This window comes from Perna viridis, chromosome 9, assembly GCF_037379345.1.
Source record: "Perna viridis isolate PV_CMFRI_1.1 ecotype Kerala chromosome 9, ASM3737934v1, whole genome shotgun sequence".
Lineage (NCBI taxonomy): Eukaryota > Metazoa > Mollusca > Bivalvia > Mytilida > Mytilidae > Perna > Perna viridis.
Genome location: NC_142453.1, coordinates 6,419,125 through 6,430,974, shown reverse-complemented (window position 1 = coordinate 6,430,974; position 11,850 = coordinate 6,419,125).

The following is an 11,850-nucleotide window of genomic DNA, read 5'->3' as shown; positions in this document are numbered from 1 at the left end:
TTGCCTCCTGTCGCGGAGCCCTATGGTTCCTACTCAGAGAGAATACCACAGTAGGGTTTTTTAACGTGCGAGGTACGTGGCAGCCTCATAAGAGTAAAGGAATAGGTCAGCAGGAAAAGGGGTTCGGTTTGTCCCAATTGGAATGCCGGACAGTTTGTTGAAAAACGCGTCCACCACACTGGACAAGTATGTTGTCGATCAAAAATTCCAAAAGTTTGAAAATATCTTCTTCGGTATATTTGGAATATAATTTGAAATTGTTTTTTTTAACAAAGAATGGGGAATCTCTACCAAAAACTACATATTTAGTGTACCGTCTTTTTTGGAGTCACAACGATGTATAAAGTTCTTGAGTCCGGTTTTTAACTGAGTATAAGGAGTTGAAAAATCGTAGGTTTTAATGCTATTGTATTTTGATAATAATCTTGAATTGAGGGTTTCCAGGAGATCAATACCACCACGGACTGGCGACCCTCTTTGACAGCTGAGAGTATAGAAGTTAAAATTTTGAAAGAGGTTTGGTGGTTCATTTTGCAGATCCAGGTATATGTAGCGTTAACGTTGTTTGTACGGATTTTTGTGGATTTAGGAACCCAGTATATAGACGGTAGACCACGGTATAGCCTTTGATAGAAATACCAAAAGCGGATAGCACAGATTTATGGTTTTTCATTACCTCTTCTTTGGAAAGTTATGTAGCAGTATAGGTTTTATTACAACTATAATTTTCTACGTCTACCTCTGATAATAAACATTTGATGTAATACGTTTTGCAGACAAAAACAATGTTGTTTTGGGCTTTGTCTGTTGGTACGACAACATATTTGTCATGTATAGTAGACAATGTTTTTACTACATCGGAGTCTTTGAAAACTGATGTAGCATTGGCACTCATTGACCTTCTTAAAAACTTTGATACGTTACAAAATTTCCAAATCTGACAGAAAATTAATGTCTTCTTGTTCTCGTTTTATCCATTTTCTTGCGTAGTCCTCTACGCTTCCATAAGAACTTTAATATTATAAATCCAATTTATAGAGCGTGGTTCACGGTACTTTAGAAAGGAACTTACGGAGAGATTCGTTTTCGATGTTTTAATCATTAATAATGACATGACCCGAATGACCATATCTCAATGGAGATCTTTTTTCAAGAACAGTCTGTTGGTTTACCTTTCAAGTCCTCTATCTCGATATCTTGCAATAGCCTTTTATACTTGAAAATTTTGAATGCAATAAGTGAAGTATAGGAATATGAAATAACCGGTATTGATTTGTCTTTGAAATACGAGGAATTTTGTTCGCGACGTTTTTGCACAAGACACAAGACAATTTAAATTTGCAAAACACTGAATTGCAAATCTTCCGCCGCTTTTTCTTCAACCTACCATGTCTTGTGAATAACCATTGGATGCAGAGATTTGCATGGGATTTAATAAAATGCATTTTGTTTTACAATATTTACTAAAATAAATTTGTAGTTACAATTTGAAATTCATGGAATTTTTTTTATCCCATGGGATTTTTTTGTGTCCCATGGGATTTTTTTTCTCCCATGGGATTTTTTCTCCCATGGAATATCCTGTGTTAAAATACAATGATAGTCATAGAGAGTGTATGCCTTACATATTCACATATAGATGTGAGCCAAATTAATTGCATCTATACTTTTGTTGACAAATGGTAGTGGAAGTTTTTCTTCATCTTGACCATTTACACAAACTGGTTTATAGAGTCTGTAAAATGATGGCCACAAGTCTGTATAATGATGACGTAGGTTCAGAAACAGGAGTGTCAATACTTGTTTTGTAAAGGGAGTGTACTAGAGTAAGAGGTATAGAATATAGTTTAGTTTGAATGTGGTGAAGTCCAAGAGGTTTTTGTATGAAAGGAAGAAGACAATCTATGGACACATCATGCAACTTAGGTGATGCATAGTGGCGATGGCCATGACTTATTATCCGTTAGAATTTTAAATGAGAATGTTTCTCAAAAAAACTAATTCATAATTCCAAAGTAAGGCGATGTGTTTCTTCCGCTAGAATTCTCATGAATAGGATCATCTGACATGGAATTTGAATAATATGTATTTAAATAGCATGAACAACAATGGAAAAAAGATGGATTGATTGATTATTGGGGTTTAACGCCAGAGCAGCAATATTTAGCCATATTCAGGCAATGAAAATGAAAGGGATGGTAAAATGAACATGAAATGAAAAAGGGATGGGACACGAGGACAAGAGTGTCGACAAATTTAGATTGCCACAAGAAAAAAGGGATGGATGAGTAGGGTCGGGCAATTTAGCCTCCTGTGGCGGAGCGCAATGTTCCTACTCCTATCGAATACCACAGCAGGGTTCTTTAACGTGCGAGGAACGTGGTATCTTTCCCCAACACGGTGCACCACTATGGTTTGCGGTCAGGTTTTCCGTATTATAGCCTGAAAACCTCAGCATGTAACACGCCAGGGGTACCCCATTCCACCACCTGGAGCACACATCCCAGTTGCTCTGTGGGCAGAGCGCCCTAGACCCCGACCAAGGTTCTGAGCACTATTTAATCGCCTTTTACGACAAGCGTAGCGCTGCTGCATGTCTATTCTTTCGACACCAGGACCTGCATGGGGTGAATGAAGATGGAAATTATACAAATCTTTTGAAAAAAAAATATTTTGACAGATAATATTAAGTCTAAAATACTGATAATAGTTTATACAAAATAACACTTTAACACAATAAGTGTGGAATAATGACTATTAAAGGCTTGATAAATAAAGTTTTTTGAAGTAACAGCAGATAATAAATACCTATATAGTATGAATTGAAAATGCGTTCTCCTTCATCAAACATAATCATTCGTGTGAAGGAATATACATTGAGTTATTGAGTATGTAATACTTATGATTGGTCAAATAACTACGTAAATACCTAATAACATTTCAAATTGTACCCTATGCAAAAGTTATCGTCCTGTTTCAAAAGATGAAAGAGTATCATGTACATATATCATGCAAGCTTGACAGAAACGATTGTTATAGCATGACATCGACCATGTGGAAATGCTTAAGTACCAGTCCATATAAAATGCAGGCATTGTGCATGGAAAACACACCAAACATTTAATGCTTTTTCAATCTATATATCCTATAGTTTACGTAACATTTGTCTTTTCCATATTCAGATCTGTACATTTGAGAAATCAAACATTTATCAAGAACGGTAACTCTTGCAAATTGCTAATTTGATAAACACACTATATACCTTTCATCTCAAAAGGGAAGCACCCAAATGAAAATCTATCACTGATTATGTGGTCTGTAACTGATTCTAAATAGGAAATAAAAGTTAATTCGATGGGTTTTAACATGCATGTATCACCTTCTGTCTGATTTGTATAAGGACTGCTACTTAAGAAGTTAATATGAAAGTTATAGCATTTGTATGACAACTTTATCCTTGGGTAACTCCTTCTAACCATGGGAATACTTTTCCATTTGGGTGTATTGACATTAAAACACAGTGTCATTATACAACAATGTGCTTTTGGATAATAAGAAAAGATATTGGCACGATAGAAAAAGTACAGTTTATTTTTATTCCACATTTTTTCTGGATTACATTACAAAACTTATTGAGATGAAAAGGCAAACAATATTCTTCGATACTATTAATATGGGTTTCATTCTATTATTATGAAATTGAAAAGAAACGCTGTTGAAACGAAAATGTATTCTAATATGAAGTGTTTAAAATTTGTACAGTTCAAAGCCATTGTAAAGCGGTGCTAAACTTCAAAAGCAGATGTCACTGCCAAATTTTTCATGTCATAAATATGTTTTCGCTAGTTTTACTGACATCACGTTATCAATATTAAAATTATGCTTCATAAATGACGTCACTTCATGCAACGAATAGACGTCTTTTTTCATAAATATGAAGACACTATTTTATCATTAGTTACAATCTTTGTGGTTGTATATTGTAACTTAATTATTCTAAACATAATATCTATCTCAGTTTCATATTAATTTTCATAATTATCTTTTTGTAACACTTTATTCAATACTTGTGTTTCTTCCAAAATTGGTAAATGTTTTTGGGGGTTTTCATTTTTCATTCCCTTCAGAGACTATTGATGCTTCTGTTTAAACAATTGATTTGCTTTTTACTTCGATTTCCCCTGTACCTTTTTATATCTTGAATGGTTTGCCTTTAGATTCTGAATTAATACCTCACCTTTCTCTAGTTTTTCTGCCTTTGAACTAGATAAGCATTCATAAAATGTTTTACGTATAAGCTATTGATTTGGTTTGATTTATCTGTCTTTGTTTATGTGTTTTAAATAAAACAAATTAATGAACAGTAGATAAGTTTGGTAGGTATGTGAATATACATTTGTAATTAAATATTGAAATGTTATTCAGTTTTAAATACAAATGCATATGTTTAGTATCACCTAATTGTCGTAAATTATACAAATTATGCAAATTATAATTTTCTGATAATTTAATATGAAACTAAGTGAGGTATATTGTAAGTAATGAAAAACAATAACAATATAAAGGGAAAGAAGAGAAAGAACGCTACATGTTATAATTTGCTGTATTGCATCATACATATGTGGCATACTTTTTAATCCATTTTGATGCAATCGGATATCAACTTCCTCTTTTGTAGACTTTCGTCACGAAGTTCCCAATGGATGCACGAATTGATTTCAATTTTGGTGTGTGACTTCATTTAGATGGGGCATACGTTGTAAATGACTTTTGTTGCTCTCCAATATTGACTTCCTGTACGAGTTGGGTATGCCTAGCACGACAACGAATGTATATTAATGTTGTTTTTGCCATGTCCGTCTGTTTGTTCGTCGTACTTGTAAGAAGGCAATGTCCCTGTTTTCCAGTGGAAACCGACAGAATTATTTAGATCAAAATAAAAACTGAAGTGCTTCGAAACTGAGTGTTGGATCACTGCATGTCAGTTTTCTTTGAATGAAGACTTCGAAATACAGTTGTTTGATATCTGAAGGAAAGATATGTTTCATTAAATCTCTACATTGGATCATTGCATTTGCTTTTTCTAGAACACAAGACGTTCATATTGTCATTTTCAAGTATTTCTATTTTTTTTATTTTCAAAATGTGATTTTAACCTCGATTTTAGTTTTGGTACACCACCACACAAAGTGGCAAGGTAATATGTGATACACTCCGAAAAGAGTTGCTTGTACGTCCGGCTGTTTGTTCGTCCCGAATCGGTTTTCAGATGATAACATGAGAACGGATCAATATTGTTTTTGTTTGAAACATTGCATGGTTGTTTAGTACCACTGAATTAACTTTTAGTTATCCCACGTTTGTTTCACCATTACGTCGCGGGTTCTCATTTGATGCTCCTTAAGGAGGTAGACCTAGGGTAAGGGACATAATTCATGAAATCAGTGATATGTTTGTATTATATTCAATTTTACCAAAGCGTCTCAAGCTTTCGTTTGGAGCAGAATAAAATGAATCCAAGTGAACTAGATGCTTACATAAGATTGATGTAAAATGCTGAATACAAACATTCCAATGATTCACACATTTGCTGTAGAAATAATTGATTTGGTTGATTTTAGTCGGAGATGAATTATGATTTTCTCGAAACTCCAGATCTAAATACAGAATTATGTTAATCAGTAAATCGAAAAAAGCATCGTTTATTCGTTAGTGTTTTCTAAACCTTGAACCACTTTACCATGGACAGTATTTGAATTTTATGAGGATTTGTACTGAAAAGACGATTAAAGGGGATGGGTGTATTGTGTGGGTTTGCTCTGCTGTATCATTAGACATATATTGTCTCATTCTGTGTGTTATGGACAATTGTCGCTTTCTATATAATATTATCAGATTATTACATGCCATTTTGTTACATCATGTGTATTATAAACCCGGGGTTAGATATAGGCTCAATATCAACTATGGGCTAATAATGCATATCATATCAAAAATGAACGGTAATGGTCTTTTACCTTTTGCTTCGCAACAGGATGGCAAATTATCGGCTATTTATACATTTGAAAACACTTAAAAAAAACATTTCTATTCTAATTACATGCTCCCAGTTTTAAGTGGAGTCCGAGTTGCTCATTTACTTTTGTTACTTTGTATGTATGATTTTAGTTACTTTATATTCTTTGTTGTGAATGTCTGTTTTCTATGTCTGGTCTTTGTCCCTGGATTATATTCTTTTGATTACCGCGTCGTTCCCTTGATTACTCTTTGAAAATACTCATATGAATTTTAAATTGATACTCTAGGTACTGTGAAAGTACTATTGCTCGTGGGATACAAATTTCCGTGGTTTTTGTAGGTAGGCCTAACCACGAAAGTTGTTTACAAATAAAAAGAATATTCCCATTGGTGTGTATACTGAAAACAGTTTAACAACGAGTTTAAGCATCCACGAATATGTGTTTCTTCCCTAATCCACGAATTAAAGAACTTTAACAGTGTATGAAAAAATGCGGATGTGCTCTATGAGGATTTTGTTATGGGGTTGATTATATGTAATTAGTTAACAGATTGGTAAACATTTTTTATGTGATCTTTATTTGTTATTGTATTCATGAAATTTCAATCTGTCTATAGCCACTGAACTTAATATACATGAATGCAATTGTACTTATTGCCTACACAGTATTAAATTAAATGTACCTAATACATGGTCCGGTCAACAAATAAAAATGGGACATAAAATATAATTTTTTTCTTCCATGGTAATTCCTTTTGAAGTGTCAATAATAAATATCGGCAAAAAGAACGAACCAAATTAAGTAGTTGTCTTTGTAAGAATCATGCAAAATCTGAAAAATGTGATACATCCCAAACAAGGCTACACATTTTTATTTTTGTAATTAAGTTGTTTTATGGGTCTATACTATGAAATATGCAATTATTCATACAAATCTGCCTGCTCTTAGGAGATAATCAACATTGAAAATCCACTAGATTCGTATTTGAGTGTCATTTACAGAGTCATCTCCCTTAATTTTGAAATATACAGTGCATTCTATACAATTTTCATCTCCTATGAGCACGGGTTATATGAAAAACCAAATGTTAATTTCTGTTTACTAAAGCATTTTAAACGAGATTTCCAACCATGTATCACATTTTGCATGATTCTTAGCTGTGCTACTTAAACAGTTCACATAAAAAAACTGAAGATGAGGAAATCAACACATTTATAACAAAAAAGCAAAAGCACTAAAGTATAAACTTCCATAAAAAACTGAGTGATATCAGGTGCTCTGGAAGGGTAAGCATGTCCAGCGGCACCCGTGATTTTCGAGTGAGTATAATCTGGCAATAATTACTAGCTACAGTGATGCAGCTCCGAGAGGCGTGTATAATTCAAACTTCATACTAACCCGAATCATTAACTTCAACTTAGTATCATGGTGTAATCGTAGACAACAAATTGAAAATAATGGGAAAAATGTCGAATTGACAAAATTATATTAAGGTAATAAAAACACCATAAAACATATGCCATCTTTAATATCACAAAGCAACATGCGATAGAAATATGTTATTACATAGCAATTTTTATATTATATGCTTTTTTAGCCTGAAGTTTTGTTAACAACCCAAGAGCCATTGGGCTCCAAAGATAAAAACATAAACGAGTACTGCAGAAGCATAGCATATGATAAATACTTTGTAATAATTCTATGGTCTTATTCATCAATGCCTTTATACAAATCAGGGCTTATCTGGTATTTTATAGAGAAAATGAATTAACACCTATTGGAAGAATTGTGCGCCAATCTTGGCCGATCTGCAACTCTGTTCTTCAATCTGATTCCGTAATATAGATGATCCAACTTTTAAGGATTACTTACATCTTCAGAAGTTGTACGGTCAGCATAAAAATTTGCCTGACCGATATGAAGTCTTATCTTACAAACGAGACCAGTTATCTTCCATTACATGTAAAATCAACGTCTTACTGTGTGTGCACGTTGATAACACACAAGCATATTTCATTTCTCTTGAAATCTTAAAGTTATCGTGCAATGAAAAAATGAATACGAGTATTAATATTTGTTAAATATTCCAATAAATATGTACAATGTACATAAATTCAAAATATGTGTTTATTTTCACTTTTTAACTTTCTTCCATACACTATTTTATGGACCACCATGAATTTTACTACAACAGATTTCAGTTTTCTATTTCTGTCTCCACACTTTTTTATTCTATCAAGCAAAATATGTCTCTTCTTAAAGTTTTCTCAGATTCTCAATTTTCTTTTTTTGGACCTTCTATAAAGACAATCATTAGCCCTTTTAGTGGGTGAATCTATATCTGAGAGTAGTTTTTATTTTACCAAGGGTGTCAAATCTGCTTTCACATTCTGATGATATGAAAAAAAATAATGTAGAAAAGAAAACATAGGACAGCTGATCAAAAACATATAAAAATTAAGCAACATAATTTATCACGAAAAGACTCATTAATATTAAATGGAACTTAAGGAAAGGGACACAACTCTTAAAAATGTGTATCTTAAAATCATTGGAACATTTGTATTCAGCATTTTACATCAACCTTATGTAAGCATCTAATTAATTTTGATTCATTTTATTCTGCATCAAACGAAAGCTTGAGAGACTTTGGTGAAATTGAATACAATACAAACATATCACTGATTTCATGAGTTATGTACCTTACCCTAGGTCTACCTGCTATCATTGCAAGTCTTTTATACACAAAGTGTGTTTTATGCATCGTTGAAAGACAGGGCACTTAAATCTTTATTGATCCTTATTCGGACACAATTAAAGTAGGGGTAACATGTATGATATAATAAATATGACGTATCAAAATCTGTATCACATGCCGTATCAACCGAGACCCGTATATCACCTCAAGGTCCATGTAATATTCAATATATAAAGTAAAGTGCTGTCACCTTAAGGATAAGAGGAAGACTTTGTAGATTTTTTATAGATTCAATGAAAGGTGATTTACCCTGACAAATTTACTCATTTACTGATTTCTGCAGAGATTTAGTTTTTGTAATGTAAGAACACCACGACGATTATTTCACAATAAGTCTCGTTTAATACATTGAAATAATTTGTATACATTGTATACGATGAAACCTTTGCACCAAAGATACAATGAAAATGATTAATAAATACTGAACATACTTTACAAATAGATACATGCAAACTGACAAGAATGGTTTGTAAAAAAAGGAATGCGTGTGTTCCTTATAAAAAAACGTACTCGGTATTAATCAATCTTTCAATACAATACCAAGGCTATGAACACTGCAAGTCATATGCATTTAAACATTTAACTTATCTTGTTTAAGTTAATGCAATGTATACAGGCGTGCTAGACTAACTATGTATGTATTTAAAGTTGCTTGATTGATTGTTGGAGTTTAATAACGCCCGAGCAGCAATATTTCAGCTATATTCAGGTGATGAACATGAAAAGGATAAAATGAACATGAAATAAGGATTAAATGAAAAACGGGATGGGACACAAGGATAATGGGGTCGACAATTTTGATTGCAACTGGAAATAAGGAGAGGTGGGTAGGGTCAGGTAATTTACCCTCCTTGAGCCCAATGGTTCCTATTCCGATAGAATAACACATAAGGATTCTTAAACGGGCGAGAAACGTGGCATATTTCCCAACACGTTGCGCCACTATGGTTTGCAGTAAGATTTTCTGTATTATGGCCTGACGACCCCAGCATGTAACACGCCAGAGGTACCCCATTCCAAGACCTGGGGCACACAACGCGGTTCCCCTGTGGGCAGAGCGCCATAGCCCCAGACCAGAAGTCTGTGCACTATTTAAACGCCTTTTACGAGAAGTTCAGCGCTGCTCCGGGCTTATTCTTTTGGCACACGAACCCGCATGGGACATTTAAACTTTTTTTACATCGTGAGGTTTGGAACTTTGAAACATGAAAACAAGGTATCCTTGAACCTTGATGATCTGAATAGCTCTTAATATAATATCATAAAAAAGACGATAAATTGTATTTATCGTCATTGGGCATATTCGTATCAGGAAGAGTACCGTTAATCATGAATACCCCTTATACATATCTGACAAGCAAACAATTATTACGTGCTAGTCCACAGAAACTCTGACTCTTATTGCGAGCCAAGCACTTGTCACTTTGTTTCCTAGATTTCGCGCGCTTGGCGAATTAGCTGTAACTACTAATTTTATGGTCTAAGGTGATACCCGATTGAAAATCGACACGATCTCTCGCACTCAGGAAGGGTTTATGAAAAAAAAAAGAAAAAAAAACAATCGCAATACAGAAGCTATGCTTCAGACATTGCGGAATCCTTTGCAAACTGTATCAGCATGAAAATAGAAATACAACTGAAACTGAAATGCTATAGGAAACTAAGTATTAAGAATGCCTTAACATATATCACTATATGGCAATGCGTATTAAAAAACTTATCAAACATACGTTTCCTATATAAAAAAACAATCAAGGCAGCATTTCTTTGTGTTTAATTCTCTCCCTTTTGACTTGTGGCAATCAAAATGTGTCGACCCTATCATCCTTGTGTCCCATCTCATTTTTCATTTCATGTTCATTTTATCATCCATTTCATGTTCATCGCCTGAATATAGCTGAGATATTGCTGCTCGGGCGTTAAACCCCAACAATCAATCAAATTTGTGGACAGTTCCGTACCACCATACATCGTGTACTAAGATACAGCCCTAGATTAATCCTACGAGGAGGAATGACCCGGCCAGCGAAAGCTATATTTTTATATAGCCTAGCTGGCCGAGTGGTCTAGGGCGCTGGACTTTGTGCAGGCGGTGTTGCCATAGATGTCACAGCAGTACGAGTTCGAGTCCCGCGGAGGGAACGACCAAAAATTTGCATCGCAACTTTGACAGTTCTAACATCGTTGGGAATTTTTCAGACCTTTCTATACGTTTATATATCTTCCCTGTATCAATTTGATCCGATGGAGCAGTGTAGCAAATAGAGTCGTCACATTCTGAGACGTTATATATATATATATATATATATATATATATATAACCGTCTAAAAAATAGTCAACAATCACTCTTACGGGGTGATGGATCGTTAAATTAAGGCTAAAAACCACTAATTCCACTTCCCATAGGCTTCTATGCTAATTTCACAATATTCAATGGCTTCTCTGGACTTTACCTTAACTTTAACCTGCAGATGACTATATATCAGCATGATTCTACCTATGTCAGCTCACAATCCTCAGAATGGCATGTGGGGTTAGCAGACTTGCAGTGCAGTACTGGTCACCGGAAGTGAAGGGTCTATAAATAGCATGGGAAATCCCAGTGTTTTCACAAGATAGGGGTATATTTAAAAATCATTATGGAGATTAGGCTTCACATCACAAGAAGCAAAATGCACCTATAAAATGTACAGAAATGTTTTTCCTTTCAGAAACTGTTTAAATTTTTTAAATAAGATGAGAACTTTTTTCACAGCACTATGAGGAACAGGGGTAATTTCTGCGTAGGACTATTTTTGCGTACGTTCCGAATGCTCATTGGTTGAATTGGTGGTCTGTAACCTAAAGAGTCACTTTTTGTCTTAGAAAAAATAAATAACTATACAGGTATCTTCCTACACACATACTGAATGCATTTGCAAAGTTTCAGTGAAATGTGACAAGCACTTTTTTAAATATTTGATTTTTAAATATAGGGTAACCAGGTTGTGCGAGCAAAAAAGTGAAAATATTCTACCATACTGAAATGCATTAAATATTTGCAAAGAACTTTTTCTGACTTTTCAAATAAA